Source organism: Ailuropoda melanoleuca, chromosome 2 (genome assembly GCF_002007445.2).
Source record: "Ailuropoda melanoleuca isolate Jingjing chromosome 2, ASM200744v2, whole genome shotgun sequence".
Classification (NCBI taxonomy): domain Eukaryota; kingdom Metazoa; phylum Chordata; class Mammalia; order Carnivora; family Ursidae; genus Ailuropoda; species Ailuropoda melanoleuca.
Genome location: NC_048219.1, coordinates 80962705 through 80978904, shown reverse-complemented (window position 1 = coordinate 80978904; position 16200 = coordinate 80962705). Strand labels below are relative to the sequence as shown.

General features: G+C 38.0%; 1 protein-coding gene across 4 annotated transcripts in view; it reads left to right on the top strand.

Moving 5' to 3' along the window:
• The window catches only part of DENND2C (DENN domain containing 2C), a 78881-nt gene that overhangs the window by 24910 nt on the left and 37771 nt on the right, over positions 1-16200 (top strand). The window contains exon 1 of one of the 4 annotated variants that reach the window (XM_034654147.1): positions 14898-15220. The exons of the other annotated variants lie outside the window; for them this stretch is intronic. The gene's annotated coding sequence lies outside the window, so the exon portion shown is untranslated. Of the gene's footprint in view, positions 1-14897; positions 15221-16200 lie in introns of those variants that run through there. 4 annotated transcript variants of the gene reach the window in all.

Here is a 16200-nt window from a genome sequence, read left to right as displayed (position 1 = left end):
GAGATAAAAGGCTGATATCCTGTATGTGCTTGCTTTGAAGATTTGTTATTCAAGGAACAATTAACAAGATGGTAACGGTTTGAAAGGTAGAAGCCAGTTTAACATGTTTTTTTCTCTTTTGCTTTAAAATATTTTAAGCAAATTCAATAAAGAATTTCATGCAGAATTATTTCTGTGGGCTTTATTAAAACTTTATCTAGAGGCAGGGCACCTGGGTGGCCAAGTCGGTTGAGTGTCCGACTCTTGGTTTTGGCTCAGGGTTCAGGCTCACAACTCAGGGTTGTGAGATCCAGCCCCGTGTTGGGCTTTTCCACCCTCAGCAGGGAGTCTGCTTGAGTTTCTCTCTATATATAATAATAAGTAAATCTTAAAAAGATTTATCCAGAGGCTTTACAAATTAAATACTATATTAGTATTTTATTAAATATACCTACTAGAAAATTTCAAAACACAGATAATGTGAGCAGTTCAAATTCCTACCCATCTTCCTGAGCAGATTTTATTACGTCCAGTATTTCTTTTTTTATTTTATTTTATTTACATATTTGAAAGAGAGAGCGAGCCCACGAGTGGAGGAATTGGGGGGCAGAAGGGCTGAGGGAGAGGGAGAAGCAGATTCCCTCTGAGCAGGGAGCCTGACACAGGGCTGGAGGATCTCAGGCCCCTGCGATCATGCTCTGAGCCGAAGGCAGTCACTTAACGGACTGAGCCCCCACTGCACCCCTGCATCCAATATTTCTATTACACATGTCTTAGCATCTTCTGCTATAGAAGCAGGGGCGTTACATTCTGAGATTAGGTTCACTTTAGGGCTTTCAAGACAGCATTGCAGAGATATTTATTCCTCTCTGCTATTGGTGTTACCTCTCTCCATTTTCACCCTTAAGATTCCTCTTTTTCTGAGCATCCCTGGCAGGAATGATTCAAGAACATTAAGAGTCTTGAGGTCATGGAAAATATATTCTGTAAGTATTTGCTGTAAGAGGAATTTAACATTGGGAAAGGATTACAGAATATTAACAGGTGTAATGGGAGACCATGCAGGAGTGATTAACTCCAGGTCAGGGTCTAAGGAAGGTTTCACAGAAAAACTTTGAACAGGTCTTGAAAGTACATTGGGTGTTCAGGAAATAATTAATAGCTATCACGTTTCTGTTAAGTAGGCTCCACACCCAGCATGGAGCCCAATGCAGCGGGGCTTGAACTCACGTTCCTGAGATCAAGACCTCAGCTGAGATCGAGTCAGACGCTTAACTGACTGAACCACCCAGGCGCCCCGATAGCTCTCATTTATTGAGCAGTTACTGTATACCAGGAATTGTCTCAAATGGTTTTTTTTTTACATCATTTCATATTTAATCCTTACAACAGCCTTATAGAATGAATACCTGTGTCTTTTGTGGCAGAGACTAATACCAAGACCCGTATCAGTTACACTTAACCTCTTTGTGCCTGTTTCCTCATTTGCAAAATGAGGATAATGACAATATTTATACCTCCTGGGTTGTTACAAGAACGAGATGGGTTAATATTGGCAAAGCGAGTAGAATTATGCCTGGCTCATAGTAAATGCTCGATAAGTGTTATCTATAATATTATGATCATTCTATAGATAAGGAAGCAGGCTTAGAAGGATTAAGTAATTTGACTGAGGTTACACAGCCAACAACCAAGTCTGATGGTATTTGAATTCTGTAACTCCAGTATTCTAGCCCTTAACCACTGATAGATGCAAAAGATTTGATGTTCTTGAAATGTAGCATGTAAGCAAGACAGATGGCAGGAAGCAAGCTAGAATCAGAGAGTAAAAATATCTTATGTATCACGTTAAGGACTGTGGACTTTATCTTGTCTTTGGACACCATGAAATATTTACTTGTTTACTTTTATCATTTAAACCAAAAACTATTTGATGGGGGGCCTGGGTGGCTCAGTCGTTAAGTGTCTGACTTTGGCTCAGGTCATGATCCCAGCGTTCTGGGATGGAGCCCCACATCAGGCTCCCTGCTCAGCGGGAAGCCTGCTTCTTCCTCTCCCACTCCCCCTGCTTGTGTTCCCTCTCTCGCTGGCTGCCTCTCTCTGTGTCAAATAAATAAATAAAATCTTAAAAAAAAAAAAAAAACTATTTGAGTAGCACATTTATGACCATATTTTGTGTGTGCGCTATAAAAGTATACGTATGTATACCTGTGACATTTTTTAAAAGCTTTAAAACTCTTCATGATTGGTTTATCCCAATTTTTTTTCATTTATCTTTGTTGGCCATGTGTTTGTTTTGCCATTTTGTTAGCATCGACTAACACCACAAACAGTAGCAAGGGTCAAATGTTTAAGATATGTTTGTGGAGGAAAAAAACCTTAATATTTAGTAAATTATATCTACTAATATAACTTATTTCTGCAAACTAATGTGTGGGGGTATTATTCAATTTTTAAAAATATTTTATTTATTTATTTGACAGAGAGACAGGCAGTGAGAGAGAGAACACAAGCAGGGGGAGTGGGAGAGGAAGAAGCAGGCTCCCAGTGGAGGAGCCTGATGTGGGGCTCGATCCCAGAACTCCAGGATCACGCCCTGAGCCGAAGGCAGATGCTTAACCACTGTGCCACCCAGGCGCCCCGTATTATTCAATTTTTATATCCGATCTTGGTTCAGTTCTTGGAAGTCCGTTGTTCCTTGGGAGTATGTTTTGATAACCACTTGGGTAGATTTTGGAGCACCAAAACCGCCAGAGGTTTTAACTGGTTTGTGATTTGATCATAGCTAAGTTTTAGAAGTACCACTTTGGCAACAGTATTGGAAGGCAGTTGATATTAGAGGCAGGTAGGCCATAGAGGAGGCTATTATTATGGTAGTTCGAGGAGAAGAATGATAAGTGCACGAGTTGAGGTTGTTGTAATAGTGATAGAAATAGAGAGACGTTCAGGAAGTTAGATTGGCGAAGATGTGTACTGACACATATATATAATAACATATAATATTTAAGTTGTGACAGTAATGTCATAACTATTCTTGGGCACTTTACAAGGGACTTTATATATTATTTCATTTGATCCTTCTAATAACTCTACTGGTGTGTGTTATTCCCCTGTTATGGAGTAAGGTTTGGATTGGTTAAGAATACAAGGCCCACCACTAGGTAAGTTGCAGAAGATTTGAATCCAGGTGTCTGGCACCAGAGCCTGCATTCTTTGCTTGTATCCTGTACGGTGATGCCTCCCTTATAAATACTATGGTCTCTACCTATATTTCATAACATGCCTTTTTTGGGTAAGATTTTATTTATTTATTTATTTGAGTTAGAGAGAGAGAGAGCAAGAGTAGCACAAGTGGGGGGGAGAGTGGCAGAGGGAGAGGGAGAAGCAGGCTCTCCACTGTGCAGGGAGCCCAATGCAGGGCTCAATCCCAGGACCCTGGATCATGACCTGAGCCGAAGGAGGACGCTTAACCAACTGAGCCACGCAGGTGCCCCTAAACATGCCTTTTCTATGGTTTGTTTCATTGATGCTGAGTTAAAGGTGATTTATTCTGTTCACCTAGGAATAGCTTTCTTACGTTCGGAGACTCTTCTTATCTCTTTCCCTCACTCCAAAAAAAGAAATTTCAAAAATATTTTTATTAAAGAAGCCAGATATAAAAGGAGCACATTCTCTCTCCAGAATCTTTCTTTGCATTCTTAATCTAATAATAGCAATCAGTAAGCAGCACATTGAATTATAGCACATAGGCCCAGAAACTGGCTTTAATAAAAACCAAAGGCTGTTTGTTATTAAAATATCTGGATGTATTTTATTCTTCTCTAACAGCAGTTGCCTGTTGTGATAATTTATGCTTTGTGTATTTTTCCAGGGACTTACTTTGTTCTGTGTTGATATGTAAAAGCCTATATGTTTCTGAACTGTTTTGGTGCCTGAAATTTAGCTAGCAGTAGACAATTCTCTTTGTTTTTTTATTTAAATTCTGTTAGCCAACACACAGCACATCATTAGTTTCAGATGTGGTGTTCAGCAATTCATCAGCTGCATATAACACCCAGTACTCCTCACTTCACGTGCCCTCCTTAATGCCCATCACCCAGTAGACAATTTTCTAAAAGATTAGTGTCCTGGGACGCCTGGGTGGCTCAAGTCAGTTAAGCGTCTGCCTTCAGCTCTGGTCATGATCCCAGAGTCCTGGAATTGAGTCCCCTATCAGGCTCATTGCTCGGCAGGGAGCCTGCTTCTCCCTCTGCCTCTGCCTGCCATCCCCCTGCTTGTGCTCTCTCCCACTCTCTAACAAATAAATAAAATCTTAAAAAAAAATAAAGATTAGTGTCCTGATATCCTTTCTCTAAACTTGCCTTGCATTGAAGTGAACGTCAGTGTCTCTAGACAGACTTTCCAAAAATTTTTAACATGATTCACCATAATAAATACATGTGCAGTCCATTACACACACACACACACACACCTGAAACAAATATTCTGAAGCGATACTTACCCTTCCTTCATGCAGTGTATTCTGATTTATACTATTGTTCACTATTCTATTTCGTTAAAAACATTTTAAGACTTCCTCTTCCAGTTAGGATGTAAAAGGACTTGAAAAACATTTGTTCCCATAGAAACAAGAAAATCCTGGACAAAATAAAAATCATGTATTTCTCTGGGGCTAGTGAATAGTAGTGGATGCAGGGAAATTTCGATGAACTGAATTCCAAAGTGAATTCCTTTATAAGTGAGCAAAGAGCCATAACAACTTTCATACGTGAGGACAAGCATATAGTCTGGATATAAGTAGCCCTGGCATAGATGGTGAGGCTTCCCAAAGGAAAGGGAAAATCTGCCAAGTCTTAGTTCACAGTATGGACTGTTGCAATTGGAGTGTGGTGCTTGCTTCAGCAGCACACATACTAAAATTGGAATTGGAGTGTGGATTGGAATCTGGAGGAATCCCAAATGCAAAAACAAACCACTTGGCCCAATAATTATCTGCTGTTCCAGTTTTTACTAACACAGCAGCGTTGCAGGGGGTATGGGAGGCACAAAGTTGTTTTATAGCCCCACATATTTGTGCAGTGATATCCTGCCAGGGTTGAATCCAGAGTTGAAGCAAAAATAATTGAAACTGTAGCCATCCTTTTTCCAGCTCAAATATTAACACTATTTAAAAGGTAGCAGCAGCTCAGGAGGTTAAAGGTTGGGCTAATCCCAGGTGAATTCCATGTAGTAAGACCAGCCTCAGCTCAACTTGACTGTAGGAGGAATCCGAATTATCAGCCCCTGAATCTAATTACCAGAGAGAGGAATGTTTATAATCTCAGAAATATATAAAGCAAAACAAACACAAAGTATATCTTTTCCTCTATTGTTCTTTTATAGGCAGTGTCAAGAATATGATTAAAAATTACAAGACACTAGGGGTGCCTGGCTGGCTCAGTGGGAGGAATATGCGACTCTTGATCTCAGGGTTATGAGTTTGACCCCATGGTGGGGGTAGAGATTACTTACATACATACATACATACATACATACATACATAAGTTAAAATTACAAGGCACTAGAAGAAATAGAAAATGAGAACCATAATGAAGAGAAAGAAGAGTCAATAAAAGGAAACCTAAAGATGACACATTTGTTGGCATTAGCCAACAAGGACTTGAAGATTATTATAAATATATTAAATAATATACAGGGAAAATATAATGGGTGGAGAGATGGAGTATTTCAGAAGAGGAATGGAAATGTTAGAAAAACCAGATAGAAAATTTGAAGCTGAAAAATACAATATCTGAAATAAGAATTATTAGATGGACTTAAAATCAGATTGAATTTTGCTCTGTAGAATGCTTAGTGAACTTGAAAACAGGTCAATAGAATTTATCTAAACTGAAGCAGAGAAAGAAAAAAAAAGTAAAAAAAAAAAAAGAACAGATCACAAGTAACCTGTGGAATAATATTAAATCATCTAACATATGTGTAATTAGAGTCTCAAAAGAAGAAGAGAAAGAATGGGGCTTGAACTCATAACCCCGAGATCAAGAGTTGGACGCTCTACCGACTGAGCTGGCCAGGTGCCCCAGGATATAACTTCATACAATCAGATTCATCCATTTTAAGTGTATGGTCAGTTAATTTTGACAAATATATACAACTTTGTAACTACCATGCTAATCAAGATATATGATATTTTCATCACCCCCAAAAGTTCCCTTATACTCTTTTGTGGTTAGTTCTCACCTTCCTGGCCCTAGACAACCACAGATCTGCTTTCTTTCATTATAGATTAATTTTGGCTGTTCTTGAATTTCATATAAATGTATGTACTTTTTTGTTTCTGCATGCTTTTGGGAAATGTCCACTTTTTTGTGCATATTGTTGGTTTTGTTCCTTTTTATTGCTGAGGAATACCCTATTGTATGAATATATTACACTTTATTCACTTGTTGATAGCCTTTTGGTTGTTTCTAGTTTGGGCTATTCTGAATAAAGATGCTGTGAATATATTCATGTTGAATTATGTGTGTAAACATTTTTCTTTCACGTGAAAAACCTACAAGTGTAATTGCTACTTCATATGGCAGTCATATGTTTAGTTTTATAGGAAACTGCCAAACTGTTTTCCAAAGTGGTTGTACCATTTTACAGCAGCCGTGTTTGAGAGTTCCAGGTACTCCAATACTTAGGATTATTCTTTTACATTTTAACCGTTCTAGTGAGTATGTAGTGGTATCTTGGGTTTTAATTTGCATGTCTTTCATGACTAATGATAGTGTACCGCTTTTCGGGTACTTTATTTTACTTACCGGCTACTTGTAAAATCTTTTGTAAAATGTCTGTTCACATCTAATGCATATTTTAATTGTATTGTTCGTCTTATCATTCATTTGTAATAGTTCCTTATATGTTGTGGATTTAAGTGCTTGTCAGATATACGTATTTTGAATATTCTCTCCCTGTGGCTTGCTGTTTCATTTTTAAAACATCTTTAGAAGAGCACAAGATCTTAATTTTGATGAAGTCCAGTTTATCAATTTCTTGCCTCTATGGGTTAGTGCTTTTCATGTCCTAAGAAATCTTTTCCTTCCCTAAAGATTTTTTTGTCTGTTTTTTCTTCTAGGAGGTTTATAGTTTTATCTGTTAGGTTTAGGCTTATGCTGTATTTCAAGTTAACTTTTATAAATGGTGTGGGTAAAGGTCAGGGTTAATTTTTTTCCCAGTAGATATCCATTTGTTCCAAAGCCATCTGTTGAAAAGATCACTTTTCCCCAGCTTTGTGGAAATCAGTTGACTGTATAAGTGTAGTTCTGTTTCTAGACTCTGTACCGTTCTATTGATGCATTTGTGTCTGTTTTCACTAATACACCTTGTCTAGATTACTGTAGCTTTATAATGTCTTGAAATCAGTAGTATATGTTCTTCAACTTTCTTATTTTTAAAAAAGTTTTAGGTTATTTGAGGTCCTTTGCATTTCCATATAAATTTGAGAATCAGCTTGTCAATTTCTGCAGCAAAGCCTGCTGTGATTTTGATTAGGACTGTGTTGAATCTACAGATCAATTTTGAGAGAATTTGATGTCTTAACAAATTGAATCTTCTAGTTCGTTAATGTGATGGATCTCTTTATTTAGTAGTTCTTTAATTTTTTTTCTTAGCAATATCTTGTATTTTCAGTGGAAAAGTTTTGTACCCCTAAGTATTTCATGATTCTTATGCAATTGTTTATGTTATATTACATTTCATTTTCCAATTGTTTATTCCCCATATGTATAAGTACAAGTTATCTCTTATATATTGACCATGTATCCTGAGACCTTGCTAAATTCCCTGATGAATTTTAGTAGCTTGTTATTGTAGATTCTTAGGACTTTCTATGTATACAATCATGTTGTTTTATTTCTTTTCCTTTTTTTTTTATGCCCTAAGTTTATTTACAAACATATTAAGTATATTGAATTCAAGAGTTTGATTCATTTTTCTCAGAGATTGCACCTCTTACATGTCCTTTTCATATCTGTTTAATGATTAATTAAAACATCCTTATTTCTTAAGCAACTGGTGTCTTACTATTTTAAAAAAAAGTGCAGCAAGTCCAGATCCAAAATACACAGTTGACGTAATTAGTAACTGCCACTTGTTTTCCATTGAAAATGACAAATTCTTCCCTAGGCCCTCTTCCCAGTGGCTCCTAGAGACCACACAGGTTGTGAACGTGCGGATGCTCTGTCCCAACGGAGCACTGTTGGAAGTTCTGCAAAAGGCCCAGGGACCCAAGACGTTAGAAATGGCAGCGCCGCACCAAGTCCTCCTCTTTTCATGACCTTGTTCCCCAGTGTATCAAAGCTGAAGGGGCACTTTTCCAATCTAAATAAAATAAAAATGTTGAATAAAAGCAGTGAAAGAAGACATCCTTGCCTTTTTCTCAATCTTAAGGGAAAGTGTTAAATCTTTTACCACTTTGTATGATATTGCAGTAGTTTTTTCATAGTTGCCATTTATTAGATTGTGGAAATTCAATTTCTGATTTGCTAGAGGTTTTTTTTTTTTCCCAATTTTGAATAAGTGTGAAATTTTTTCAAATGCTTTTTTGCATCTACTAAGATAATTACAAAAGGGTTTTTTCTTTATCTCATAAAAAATTATTTTTAATTTAATTTTATTTTTTTTTTTTTAAAGATTTTATTTATTTATTCGACAGAGATAGAGACAGCCAGCGAGAGAGGGAACATAAGAAGGGGGAGTGGGAGAGGAGGAAGCAGGCTCATAAAGGAGAAGCCTGATGTGGGGCTCGATCCCATAACACCAGGGATCACGCCCTGAGCCGAAGGCAGACGCCTAACCGCTGTGCCACCCAGGCGCCCCTATTTTTAATTTTAAAGCAACTTTGCATTCACTTATAAACTCTACTCATTCATGACTTAATATCTTTTATGTTTATTTATGAATTTTATTTGCTTATGTTCTTAAAGGACTTTCACGTTTACATTCATGAGTTCTCCTCTGTATTTTTCTTCTCTTGTAGTGTCTCTGATTTTTCCAACAGAGTAATGTTGGTCTTATAAAATGAGTTAGAAAATGTTTCCTCTTCTATTTTCTGGAAGAGTTTGTGTAAGATTAATATTGTGGAATGAGCGCAGATTGTCACAGGAACCTGGGAGCCCAGCACTGTGATGTGGGGCATGCTTGCTTGGGCCTAATGGCTGAATATTATTATGTAAGATAATATTATTTCTTTGGATGTTTAATAAAATTAACCAGTGAAGCTGCATGGACCTGGAGGTTTTTTTTATTTTATTTTTTATTTATTTTTTTTTTTTAAAGATTTTTTTTATTTATTTATTCGACAGAGATAGAGACAGCCAGCGAGAGAGGGAACACAAGCAGGGGGAGTGGGAGAGGAAGAAGCAGGCTCATAGCAGAGGAGCCTGATGTGGGGCTCGATCCCGTAACGCCGGGATCACGCCCTGAGCCGAAGGCAGACGCTTAACCGCTGTGCCACCCAGGTGCCCCTGGAGGTTTTTTTTAATGCAAAGGCTTTTAATTAAAATTTTAATTTTAAAAATAAATACAGAGATACTCAGAATTCCTGTATCTTCTTGTGTCTGTTTTGGCAATTTGTATCTTTCAAGGAATTTGTCCATCTCATTTAAGTTGTCAAATTTACTACAATGAATTTATTCATAATCATTCTGTATATCTTTTAACGTAAGATTTGTGGTGATGACCCCTTTTTCACTCCTCATACTGCTAATTTGCGCTTTTTCTTCTTTTTTTTATTTGTTCAGTCCACTTAGATGTTTATCAGTTTATTGATGTTTCAAATAACTTTTTATGTTTCATTGATTTCTCTGTTGTTCAGTGGTTGCTATTTCATGAATATTTACAACTTATTATTTTCTTGTACTAGCTTTGAGTTTAGTTTACTTTTTTCCCCTTCTTAAGAGACAACCTTAAATCATTCGGGGTTTTTTCAGATATTAAGTGGAATAATGACATTCAAATTTCACTATAGGATTTAGAAGGTGTAATATTGAAAAGGAAGGTACATTTTGTGCAGGATTGGCAATAGGATAATTTAAACAATATGTTAACCTAGAGCATTTAATCTGGGGAATATTTTTAAATAATAACTTGAAACTTAATGGGGTAAGATGTGTTTTAATTTAAAACACCAAGATACAGTATTTCCAAACTTTTTTTTAGTAACATAAGCATTTATTTCCAGATATTTTGGCATTTTCCAGATATCTTTTGATTATTTATTTTTAATTAAGTTCCATTGTGAGTTAGAGAATCATTCTCACAATGACTTCAGTCATTTAAAATTCACTAAGTTTTATTTTGTGGCCCAACATATGGTTTACTGTTAAGTAGTCCATGTATACTTGAATATATATTCTATTGCTGTTGGGTGCAGTGTTCTAAAATGTCACTTAGGTCAAGTTGATTAATGGTGGTATTCAAGTCTTTTATATATTTCCTGATTTTCTGCCAATGTGGCTATTATTCATGAAGAGTGATAAAATCCTCAGTAAAATTACAGATTTTATCCATTTGTCCTTTTGGTTCTGACATTTTTTTGCTTCTTACATTTTGAAACTCTGTTATTAGGTACATGAACATTCAGGATTATTCAACCTTCTTGATGACTTGACTCCATTTTGTTTGAAATGTCTTCATCTCTGCTAATATTTCTTGGCTAGAAGTCTGCTTTGTCTGATATTAATACAGTCAATCCAGAGTTCTTAGTATAATGTTTCCTTTAGTGTTTGAACCTCTTTATTTTGACAGATATGTCTCTTTAAATTCAAAGTGCAGTATTTAAAGAAGTGCAGAGTTAGATCTTGCTTTTTTTTTTTTTAGTCAAGTATGATCATCTTTGCCTTTTATTTAGAGTTTAGCTCATTTACATTAAACATAATTATTAGTATGGTCAGATTTAAGTGTACAATCTTGCTATTCATTTTCTGTTTCTGTTTGGTTTTTTGGTGGTTATTTTTGTTGTTCTTGTGGTTCTTCCTCCTCTCCCTCAACCCCACCTTTTTCTGCACTGAGTATTTTTTAGAATTCCCTTCTTTTAGTGATTGCTTTAGAGTTCACAACGTACAACTTTAATCTTTCCCCTTCAAGTAATGTACTATGTGGGGCTCCTGGCTGGCTCAGAGGAGCATGCAACTCTTGGTCTTGGAGTTGTGAGCTTGAGTCCCATGTTGGGTGTAGGAATTACCTAAAAATAAAATCTGAAAAAAAATAATGTATTACTTCATATAAAAGTAAGAAATTTAAGGTACTATATTTCCATTTTTCTTTCCCTCCTTTGTGCTCTTCTTAAGTTTTACTCCCACATTTTTATAAATTCCACAATATAGTGTAAACAGGGCCAGCTTCATGGGCAAATAATTAGTGTAACTGCGCAGGGTCCTGCACTCAAAAGGGCCCTGTGGGGTTTTATACTCTGTGGTAGCCATCTTGAAATTCTGATAACTTAATCTTTGAATTTGTGGGGTTTTTAAAAAATATTTTATTTTTTTAAAGATTTTATTTATTTATCAAGAGAGGGAGGGGCAGAGGGAGAGAGCGAAGCAGACTCACCGTGAAGTCTGACAATGCAGGGCTTGATCCCAGGATTCCAGGATCATGACCTAAGCTGAAGGAGGATGCTTAACTGACTGAGCCATAAAATCTGAGCTAAAGATTTTATTTTTTATTTTTGAGTAATCTCTATACCCACTGTAGGACTTGAACCCACAACCCTAGGATCAAGAGTTACATACTCTACCGACTGGACCAGCCAGGCACCCTTGAATTTGTGTTCTGTATGTGAAGACTGATGGGACAATACAGTGTGGACCAGGGGTTGGAGCCTCAGTTCACTCGGGGCCCTGCCTCCTGCCACCTCCTGAGGAAGAGTTCTCAGCTGCCCTCTCTCCAGCTAGCCCTGCACGGCCCTTCCCTCCCTGCACCCTGTGACCATTGTCACTCTGCTCTCAGCAGAAGCCTGGTGTGGGAGGGTTGAGGTTGAGTAGATACACCCATGAAGTCTTGAAACAGGGCATGGCAATGGCTGTCCCACCCCCACTGGCAGCACCATGCTGTATCTGGTAAGCAGCCAAGTGGAGGCCTTGGTTTTACAGAAGCAAGCCTATCACCCACCCTGGTGCAGATTATCAAGTGTGTTCTGGGCAGAGATTTATAAACCCTTGGGGGTTACCTGTCCAGCGTGAGTTGGGGAGGCATGCCTGTGGGATGTGGAGATACCTGGCTGTACTTCCCCAGACCCTGCCTCAGCCAGAGCGTGGCATGTTGGTTTGGTGGCTGGCAGGAGGGGGATTCTAGCAGCCATTAGGCCCAAGCAGGCATGTGCAGGCCCCACATCACAGTGCTGGGCTCCCCAGTTCCTGTGAATCTGTGCTCATTCCACAGGTATCCCTAGACCTGACAACATTCTCTTGGCCTCTTCCAGGCCTGGGGGAACCCTCCCTTTCTCCTTCCAACCTTTTGAATCTGGCTGTGTTTGTCTCTTCCAGCCAGCTTGAAGCACCATTCATGACGAGCCAAAAATAAGAATTTTTTTTTCCAGTGATTCTGCATATGAGTTAAATGCTTTTATTTATTTATTTATTTATTTATTTATTTATTTATTTATCAGAGAGAGAGACAGCCAGCGAGAGAGGGAACACAAGCAGGGGGAGTGGGAGAGGAAGAAGCAGCCTCCCAGCGGAGGAGCCCGATGTGGGGCTTGATCCCAGGACCCTGGGATCACGCCCTGAGCTGAAGGCAGACACTTAACGACTGAGCCACCCAGGCGCCCCTAAATGCTCTTATATTTGCATTTAAAATGGCATTGCACACATAGATATGAATGGTATATTCGTGCTAATAATTTAGATTTTTTAATTTTTTTACTTAAAACATTAGATAGTAAAATAAAGAAGACTATGACAAATTCAAAGAGATTGAAGAAGAAAGGAAAAAAGCTTCATATCTACGTTTAAAGCACTTTCCCTGCACATTTTCAGTTTGCACTGGTACTCACAAATTATGTCACTGGCCTGCATGCAGGTCTGCTGCTGAAAAATTCTCACAGCCTTTTTCAATTGAAAATATGTCCATTTCAACCTTCATTTTTGAAGGATATGTGTAGAATTCTAGATTCACACTCCTGTCCACCTCCCCTGCCAGCAGTTTAAGTATTTTCCATTGTTTCCTGCTTACCTTCTTTCCTCTGTATGTGATATGTATTTTGTGGTGGTGTTGTTCTGGCCATTTAAGAATTTTCTCTTTATCGCTGATTCTCAGCAGCTTCATTGTGGTATGAGTAGAGCCTGAGGCGGGGCTCGAACCCAGGACCCTAAGATCATGACCTGAGCCAAAGGCACACACCTAACTGACTGATCCTCCCACTTTTAAGGCTTTTTAAAAGCTTTGTTAGGGTAGCTCTAAAGTAGTCTTCATTCTAGGGCTAGTTTAGCCCTACTGACAAGCCATGACCTCCTGACATTCTACAGAATGGCCTGACTGTTCGACAGGTCTGCTTCTCTATAGGTCATTGTACGTTGAACATTTCCCAGCCCTTTGGGAACTCTGGGTATTAGTCAGTTTACAGGTCCCCTGTAGTTGTTCTTTCCCCAGTAATTTGTTTCCAGCCTTGTGCAGTGTTACCCTGTGCGTTAGCAGTATTCAAAGCAAGAGTCAAGGAGATCCCATGTAGATTTCTGGAGCTTTTTCTGTGTTGCTCCCTTCTATCTGATATGGGGCCCTGAAAATTCCATCTTTCCTAGCCCCTTCAAACTCTGATCCCTTTATCTGTAGCTCAGCAAGGTTATCATGTTCTGTGCTGTTTTCTGGAAAGAGCCTCCAGGGTGAAAACTGGGCCAACATAGTGTTTGCCTCGTTTGTTTTTCTTCTTTCAGAGATTACAGTCCTGTGTTGTCTATTATCCAATATCGAAAGCATTTATTTTATTTAATATATAAGTCCGGTTTTATGGTTATGTTGGGAAGGCAAGCCTAGTTCAATGACTCTGTCGTGGCCAGTGGTGAGAATCTTCCTTGTCCCTTTCATCAATTTTCTTTCTAATTGAGGCAAAATTCACATAAAAAATGTTAATCGTTTAAAAGCATAACCTTGGGGCGCCTGAGTGGCTCTGTCCGTTGAGCCACTTGGTTTCAGCTCAGGTCTTGATCTCATGGGTTGTGAGATTGAGCTCCCACCCCAACCCCCCCCACTCCCTAANTACCCTTTCATCAGTTTTTAAATCAGCTTTCAGAATGTTCCAAATTCTTCCTATTTTGTTAGATATTTATGTTTGATGAAATAAAATATTTTAACGGATTTGGAATGAGAAGCTTTCTCATGTAAGGCTTGAGTTAGTAAAATAGAGTATCGATATTCTCTTTTCCAAAGAGAATTTCACTTACCCGACTAGACTCAAATTGGTTTCTTTTAATATGCTAAAAACACACAATCCTATATATGGTAAGTTATATTAGACATTACATTTTAAGCTGATAAACTACAGTTGATGTGTTTCTTGGATGAAAGTAAATACTCAGAAAAGAACAGAAAATAAAAACAAGGGGACCTGATGAAGGATCACCTTTGGGAACAAAGAATAGGAAAAAAATAAGTTTGATTAGTACCCTTTATTGCAAGCATGCTGTTTTATTATACTTCTAAAATCATGCTTGGTTTTTCATATTTGTACGTCTTTTGTTCACCCGAGGAACTGAATGACTGTTGCTGTTTTTTCTGTTGAGATGTCCATTGCGGTTATTGAGTATTCTCTCTCCTCTTTAAGTCGTGAGTCCTGCCTGCCTTAGTCATCTTTAATGGGAGGAAGTCTGACTCATTTCATGGTATTAAGAAAAAAAATTTCTAAAAATTGTTGAAGTTGTCATATTTTCTCAGTCTGTGTTTTTGTTAGAACTGTTGCAGCAAACTTGAGGAAGAAATCTCTAGGGACAAATGTGTGAGTTGGCTTTAGGGAGTTTTCAAAAGATGAAGCTATGGAGAGATCTAGGATTTGAAAACTGGGCCAGCGCTTAGGGCTTAGAATGTTCCTGGTAGTGGAGGTCAACGCAAGAAGCTGGGGAGGTGGGGGGTGGGATGTAAAGGATCTCACAAAGCAGGAGAGCCATGTGGGGGAGGTGCTGGGGAGCAAAGTGGCTCAGAATTTAAAACTGGGTTCAAGTCAGACGTGAATTGCCTGGAAGAACACAACGGAGGCAACTCTTGATTTGTGAGTGATTCTTATTTTTTGGATGGGACAGAATCAGAAAGAGTTTAATCGGGCGCCTGGGTGGCTCAGTCGTTAAGCATCTGCTTTTGGCTCAGGTCATGATCCCACATCGGGCTCCCTGCTCAGCGGGAAGCCCCCCCCCCCCGCTTGTGTTCCCTCTCTCACTGTCTCTTTCTATGTCAAATAAATAAATAAAATCTTAAAAAAAATAAAAGAGTTTAATCTGTCAAAAAATTGGTACTGTGAAATCAGATATAAAGATAAATTCTCTGTACTGTCTAGGTAGACATCCGTCTAGTTAGAATGCACTAAAACTTTTTTGTTTCTGAAATTGTCCATTTTTTTGAAAGCTGCAGTGTATTAATACATACATTTAAGAGCATGTAGAATTTCTGTTTTAATGCCTGCTTTTGTCAGGACTGTCTTATGTTGCTCTGCTACCCCATTGCCACTGAAATGCCATCAATACACATCATTCATATTTGTGTGTGAAATCCATAAATTTAGCATTTGTTGCTAGTAATTTTCAAATTAAAGATTTCTTTAACCCTAGAAAAAATTTCTTTAGCCCTAGCAAATTTCATCTTTCTTCCCAGTTTGACCCATTCATACCTTACATTCATTCCTACATTACATACATTCACATAGTAACAAAGGAAAAGTAAAGAAAGCAAAGAAATGAAAACCTCTACTAGGCTCCTAAGAGAGAGAAAAATACAGTTGACCCTTGAACAACACCCTTGAATTGTGTGGGTTCACTTTTAGGTGAATATTTTGCAATAAGTACAGTACAGTATTGTAAGTGTATTTTCTCTTCCTTAGGATTTTTCTTAATATTTTCTGTAGCTTATTGTAAGAGTACAGTATATTTAAAAAAAAGAATATAGCATATAATACAAAATAACATACAAAATATGTGTTAATCAGCTGTTAATATTATCGATAAGGCTTCTTCCTGCCGTCTGTAGGCTGTTGGTAAT